This window comes from Haemaphysalis longicornis, unplaced genomic scaffold, assembly GCF_048455015.1.
Source record: "Haemaphysalis longicornis isolate Haplotype H1 unplaced genomic scaffold, Haemaphysalis longicornis Haplotype H1 scaffold_6, whole genome shotgun sequence".
NCBI classification, from domain to species: Eukaryota; Metazoa; Arthropoda; class Arachnida; order Ixodida; family Ixodidae; genus Haemaphysalis; species Haemaphysalis longicornis.
The window spans coordinates 58,767,153-58,774,049 of NW_027526407.1; positions in this window are offsets into that span (position 1 = coordinate 58,767,153).

The following is a 6,897-nucleotide window of genomic DNA, read 5'->3' on the forward strand; positions in this document are numbered from 1 at the left end:
CGTCGTTTCATGTAGTTACGGTACTAAAACACCGGGAAACTTATTTACGCCTCGCGCTAGAACGTAACGCGCACTAAAACATAACACCGCGACACTCGTTTACGCCTCGCACTAGAATGCTTCGTCTTCAAAGACAAGAGACTTTTACAGCAAAGCTGTACACCTCTACCCCCCAACGGTTTCATTTCCGTTGGCAAAAGCGGCAAGGCACCAAGAATACGCTTATACTCAGCATGCTTCGCCCCTCACCAGGTTTCACGTTAGTGGAGATGGCCCGGGAGTATTTTTTTTACGGGGAAGGGCAGTGTTTCGGTACTGAAGGATGAACAGGCAGAGACTCGACCTATCATTCGAGACTTACCAAAAAGGGCAATCTTATAATAGTTTGTGTGGGCGCGGATTCGGTCTGCTCGTAGTGGACGACGAAACGAAATTTTTGTCTAGAGAATTCGGTGCGGTATTCTGAATTAGCTTCAGTTATTAAGTTCTTGCCTCATGTCACTGCTTTCCTCTGCATCAATTTTTCTACCGTAAACTTATTCAAACTTTCCCTATTAGATGAAGTAGCCTCAGTCATTATGGCATGAACACCTCCACACAATCAATCAATCAATCAATCAATCAATCAATCAATCAATCAATCAATCAATCAATCAATCAATCAATCAATCAATCAATCAATCAATCAATCTCGCTACGGAACTATTTCCAAAGTTTAGGGAGGAAGGGCGCTTGCTAAGCTTTTCACGGCATATATACGCTGTGCTTCTAACCGCAGTGGCCTCGACACAGTGACCGAGCGCCCACACCTGGAGTGCCCGTCCCACTGGCTGGCCACCGCAGGGTGCCGCCGCCAGGGGGAACCGCTGTGCGGCAATACGTAAGGCGCACCTGGACAACGCCGCCAATCTCCTGGGTCCGCTCGCCATACCTGCCTCAGGCCCAAACCCACTGAGAGGTCGTATCTCCGTACGAAAGAATAAAACGAATTGCGAGTATAGAAGGCTCCAGTGTCCTTACAACGCCCCCAGGGGTGCGGCCCGCGGTTTTTGAAAGCCGTTCATCTGCTGCGAGCTCCCGTTACGAGGATTAAAAAAGGAGAGCGGGAAAGCAGAGACGAAGCTGGCCTGATCGCAGAGTTCTTGTTGCGCGTATTCATCTAGTTTCCCTATTTCTGTAGAAACGAAAAATGAATGCGAGTGACTTGATGCTCAATCCTGACACGAATGTTGCGTGAGTAGAGTATATGGTAGTACGACACACAGCGAAAAATAGCGAAGGGCGAAATGTGGTGGATATCACGCGGAGTAGGGTTACAACTGGCTCAGTGTGTGCGATTCACGTTTAAATTTGAGCGTGGTTGGCGCATCGGGAGGCATCATGCATGGACGGACGCTTCGAAATCAAATGACTCCAGATAAGCGTATGTTGAATGATACAAGGACGTTTTTCGGCGATTCGACAGTACCTTGGCCACAACAAAATTAAGAACTCGTTAAGGCAATTTGATATGGACAGAGATCGTGTATGAGGGCGAGACAGGCATACACTAGGTGCATTCGATTCAGACGCGCGCTTCACGGCAACAACTGCACCGGATCGCGGTTCCCAGCCCCACAGCGCTCGATTAACATCTGTAGGAATAGCTCCCTTCACGGCCCCCCCACCTCAACCTACCGTTGCTCATGGTGCAGCCCTGGTGCAGTCGCGGTGCTGCACCTGCTACGGAATGGTGCAGTAAATCGGTCCCAGTTGGCAGACGTCTTCCGGAATATGCGGCGACCGCGTGAAAATGTTCGCTTAACTCGAAGGTACATCAGCCAAACTTCGCACTGTCTCGGTTACGCCAAACACATCGCCCTGTCGTCGATGGATTTGGCGTAACCGAGGGGGGTCGCCAGTTTCGAGCGGCGCAAGACGACAAGAGAGGACGATGAGCAGACGACAATGCCTAAACCTCGCTTGATTGCAAACACGTGCGGGGGCGCTGCTGACGCTGTAGACGTATGCACGGGACCGTGGAACAGTGCAGTGCACTGCATCGGGCACCGCATAAATTTCTGTGCGCTGCTGCCGTGGACCGCATCTGAATCGAACGAAGCTACGGGAACAACACGCACTATAAATAAATAAATAAATAAATAAATAAATAAATAAATAAATAAATAAATAAATAAATAAATCCCAGTCAAAAAATCACGACAGGAAAAATTTCTGCAGTTTGTCGTATCTTCGCGTGTCGTACTATCGTCTTGTCGTATTCTTGTCGCGTCGTGTCATTCTGGCGGCGTTCTGTCGTGTGTCGTATTCCTGTCCTGATTTTGATGTTCCGTCGTGCGGAATTTCTGTCGTGTCGTGATCTTGATGTTCCATCAGTAGTTGCGCATGGTTCGAATGTTATTGCCCATTGTGAAGAGTAGCGTAAATGGCAGTTCTGTTGTGACGCAAGGAATGTTTGTCCTGGAGAAAATTGACTTTGTCGTTACGACAGATGTGTGTCGTAACAGCAGGTGGTTTTGTCGTCACAACAGGACTTCTGTTGTCACATCAAAGTTTTTTGTCGTACGACAAAAGGTCTTTGTTAGGTTTCTGCGGTATTCCTGTTGTGATTTTAGACTGGGATAAATAAATAAATAAATAAATAAATAAATAAATAAATAAATAAATAAATAAATAAATAAATAAATAAATTTAAAACTATATTTCGGTCAGATTTGCGGTTTCTTTGTGGCGCAACGTCGTCCCAGCCCTGTCAATGCCGGTCTGCGGAATTTCGCCTGGCCCGCAGACTCGACATCCAGAGTGGTCTCACATTTCCTTTTTTTTTTTACTCGTCTGCAGTTCTGCGCAATAAATCGTTCCTCGAGTCCGACCTTTGCGGACCCCCGGGTTGAGCGACGATCCCACAACGCCCAGAAAACTCAATTGACGTGACCCTACAAACTTCGCCGTCGTTGCGTGTTTGCGCGCGCAAGCCGTTCTACCCAGCTGGCGCGTTCGCGCCGAATCCGTAGCCGAAGCGCGCTCGGAGGTCAAAGTCACGTCTCGTATCACTTCTCGCCGTTGCGCACACACGACAGCGCGCGAAAGTCAAACAACGATAGAAGCAGAAGAAGAAAGAGAAAATAAACATACTAAACAAGGCGAAAGAAAGAAAAAAAGGTTAAGGAGAGCGCGGCGACACATTTTCGTATTCGTACCGCGAGCGAGTGAGGTTGCGTCACACGACACAAGGATTGGAGAGACACCCCTGGGCGGCTCTTGCCCTAAAAAAGAAGAAATGAAAAGGTCGTCTGCTAGACGTGTGAATGGCTAGGCGCGGCCACCGGCGTCCGATGTATTTGCTCTGGGGATTAGGCGCCCCTAGACGTGCTTCTGTGGGGCAGAAAGGCGTGTGTAAATATGCAGTAGCGGGCAATAGACGCGAGTGTTTGTCTGCTCGTCTGTCAGTCGTGTCATCGTCTGCTTACACGTAGCAGACGACGCGTTGAAGGGAGTTGTCTTTTTTTTTCGTTTTTTTCTCCCTTCAACTGTGTCAAGAGTGAGTGAAAGCATCACGGCACAACGTGTCTTCATTTCGCGTACCGCTTTTCGTTGGGTGAGAAGTGCAGAAACGAAATTTATTTAGTTTCTAGTTTCTGCAAGATAGTTTCTGTATCTTCGCGACCTTCTGTATATTCTGTGCCTTCGTTCATTCAAGCAGTAAAGGCGTAGAAATGTAACAAAACAAATGAAAACCCCTTTCTTAGCAGTTTAAATTTTGGACTTCGGGAGAGTGGATTTTGGACTTTGGACTTTGACTCAGAAAGCTTCGTGTTTCAACCATCTTTCTCTTAAGAAGAGAGAGAGAGAGAGAAACAACATCTTTATTTGGCCTGCGAAAAGGGTCACGCGGAGTAGGTGAGCGTGGCTGACGGATCGGGAGGCATCATGCATGGACGGACGCTTCGAAATCAAATGACTCCAGATAAGCGCATGTTGAATGATACAAGGACGTTTTTCGGTGATTCGACAGGACCTTAGCCACAACAAAATTAAGAACTCGTTAAAGCAATTTGATATGGACAGATATCGTGAACGAGGGCGAGACAGGCATACACTAGGTGCATTCGATTCAGACGCGCTTCACGGCAACAACTGCACCGGATCCGCTACCACCGCGCCTGCAAAGTGCGGTAACCAGCGGTAACAGCGAGAGGTCGTTCAGCTCGCGCTAGCGGCCATCGAGCGCCAGCGGCCGAACCCGCTGCCTCCCCCCCCCCCAGGAGGCCGGCGGTAGTAGGTAACCCTTTTCGCAGGCCAAATAAAGATGTTGTTTCTCTCTCTCTCTTCTTAAGAGAAAGATGGTTGACACACGAAGCTTTCTGAGTCAAAGTCCAAAGTCCAAAATCCACTCTCCCGAAGTCCAAAATTTAAACTGCTAAGGTCCAAAGCCAAAGTCCGCTTCAACTTAGCCAACTTAACCTTCAACTTAACCTTCATCTGCTACATATATCCTCTGCGAGCAGCGCGGAAACGGGCTTACAATATAATCCGCGTTCGCGACAAAATTCTTCGAAATATCGTCATATGGCACAGGGAGCCTGCAGAATAAACCAGAAGCTGAAATCAGAGGGCCTTATCACATACCACACTCTTCCAACGACACCTTTCATCGCTTGTTGAACAGCCTACCCTGTATACTTCCAAAAATGCGTCCGCCGTACGATCAGCTCTTCCTTGAAGTAGGAAAACAAAAGGAAAGTGAACGCGAGATTTATGTGTGGGATGACTAAAACGTTCATTGCTTGATTCCGCTCCGAATTTGTACACGGCGTCCCCCTCCCCCTCCCCCCCCCCCGCCCCCCCACCGATGTCTCGCGAAATAGCAGTGCATTTCGCGTATAACTAGTTGGTCTAGTGAAACCTACCCGGCTTAAGTTTAGACGAACGTCTTTAGCATGCCAGAAGCTGCACTGATTTTTTTTTTTCCATTTCCGTTAGAGCTATTATGTTTCTAACTTACGCATTGGCACAGCATTTATTTTTCCGTGGTTTCATTTCCTTGGTTCTTGCTATATGGCGTGTCTGGGCACATATTTTACGACGCACAGGCTTGGAATATACTTTACATTTTCGCATGGTTTATATTCTTATAAAAGGCATAAGTTATTGTCCGGGATTGGGTAATCACATCCCCGAAACATTTTTCTGCGGCGTCTATATGCGAAACAAGCCGCATTCGTTGTCCACGCTGTAAAATGACGCCAACCTCTCATTGTGCCAGTATCAGGTTTAAACAAGGCGTCAGTAGAATTCATTTGTGCCTGATGATTTGGAGGTGACATGGGTGATATGTTCCTGCCGTCGCCGACGCTCGGAAGAGCGGCGACGAAGCGCGCAGAACCGTGTCCCCGGGAAGCTCTTGCAGGCGATCGCGTACTCTACGAAGACGCAGCTGCTTTTTAAGTGACCTAAACGTACTCTTTGCCTATAGTAGTCACCATAACAAGTTTTTTTAGGGCGCGGAAAGGCGAAAAGAAGCGAAATAGAACCAAAACACTGCAAGAGCCCCTATCAGTCACGCAGCGCAAATCCCGTCAACGCCGCGGAGAAGCGGCGGCAGGCGGCGCAGCGATCGCGAAGCTCGAGGCGTATATGGTACGCTGACCTGCGCTGACCCACTCACTCACCAACTCCCAAACTCTTCGAAAGAGCGCGTTCCAGCTCTTTCCGTCCACCGCAAACCAGTGGCGCCATCTACGAAGCGACCCGTGCAGCCCGTCTTGTCCCGCTGCCGCCGCCGCCGCCGCCGAGAGGCAGACGACATAACAAACAGAACCACACAAAGCTAAATGACCGGGGAGAAAGAGCGCTGCGCTTGCCTGCTCCGCGCGACCAGAGAGAAAGGACAGACCGCTCCGTCAGCCGATCTCGGGCTGTTACCAGCACTACCACTGCGCGTCCTTTGATTAGCAGGAGGTCGGAACTGACCCACACTGCAGCCTGCGTCCAGTCGTCCGTGAGACGAACGGCCTGTCGCCCTTCTCACGCGCCTCTCGCGTGCAGCAGAGACAAGCAGCAGCACACCGCAGAGGCGCCAACGTCGTCGAGAAAAACACGAACTGCACAGAGATACTGCGTCGCCAGCTTTGACTAGGAGCCCTGTTAATAATTAAAGGGCTATGAGGCTATGAATACAGCTATCTTCTTTGCCTTTTATTTAAAGTGACCGGTCTTCTGTAGCCAACCCGGCTTTTATGCGGCAACAAAACGCGTATTAAGACAAATTATAAATAACAACACACTTTTAAATTTCTCGCGTTTGAGAAAAAATGACGTCACCGATGACGTCATCTTTAGAAATTGGCAAAGCGGCGATGTGTACACCAAGTGCACTCCAAGAATCCAAGTGACACGATCCAGTGGAGATACAAGAACCGCCTACACTATTCTGTAGACTCACAGTTATATGTTATTTCTCTCTGGGAAGTGACTAATTGCGTCATCTAGTGACGTCACAAGTACTCAGCCCGGAAACTTAAAGGATGTACCACGGGTCATCCAATTCGCTTGTTATCTCGTTCAATTGCCGGAACTCCGCAATAAAATTGGTTACATCGGTATCAGCGTGTGGAATACAAACACCTCTAAATGCCAATTTTTTAAAGCACCCATGAAGACAAAAATACAAGCTCGGTTGATTACAAATACTGGGGCTCTTCGATTTACAGTCTCGGACTCACCGCGGACTCCCCGAGAAGCAGTCCGGCATTCGATTTTCCCATGTATCCCTATGGTTTCGGGGAATCCTCGGACTACCCGCGGACCATCCACGGTGAGTCCGAGACTGTAAATCGAAGAGCCCCACTGTTTCGTCCCGATAACCAAAAAACAAAAAATTTGTCTGGAAGAAAC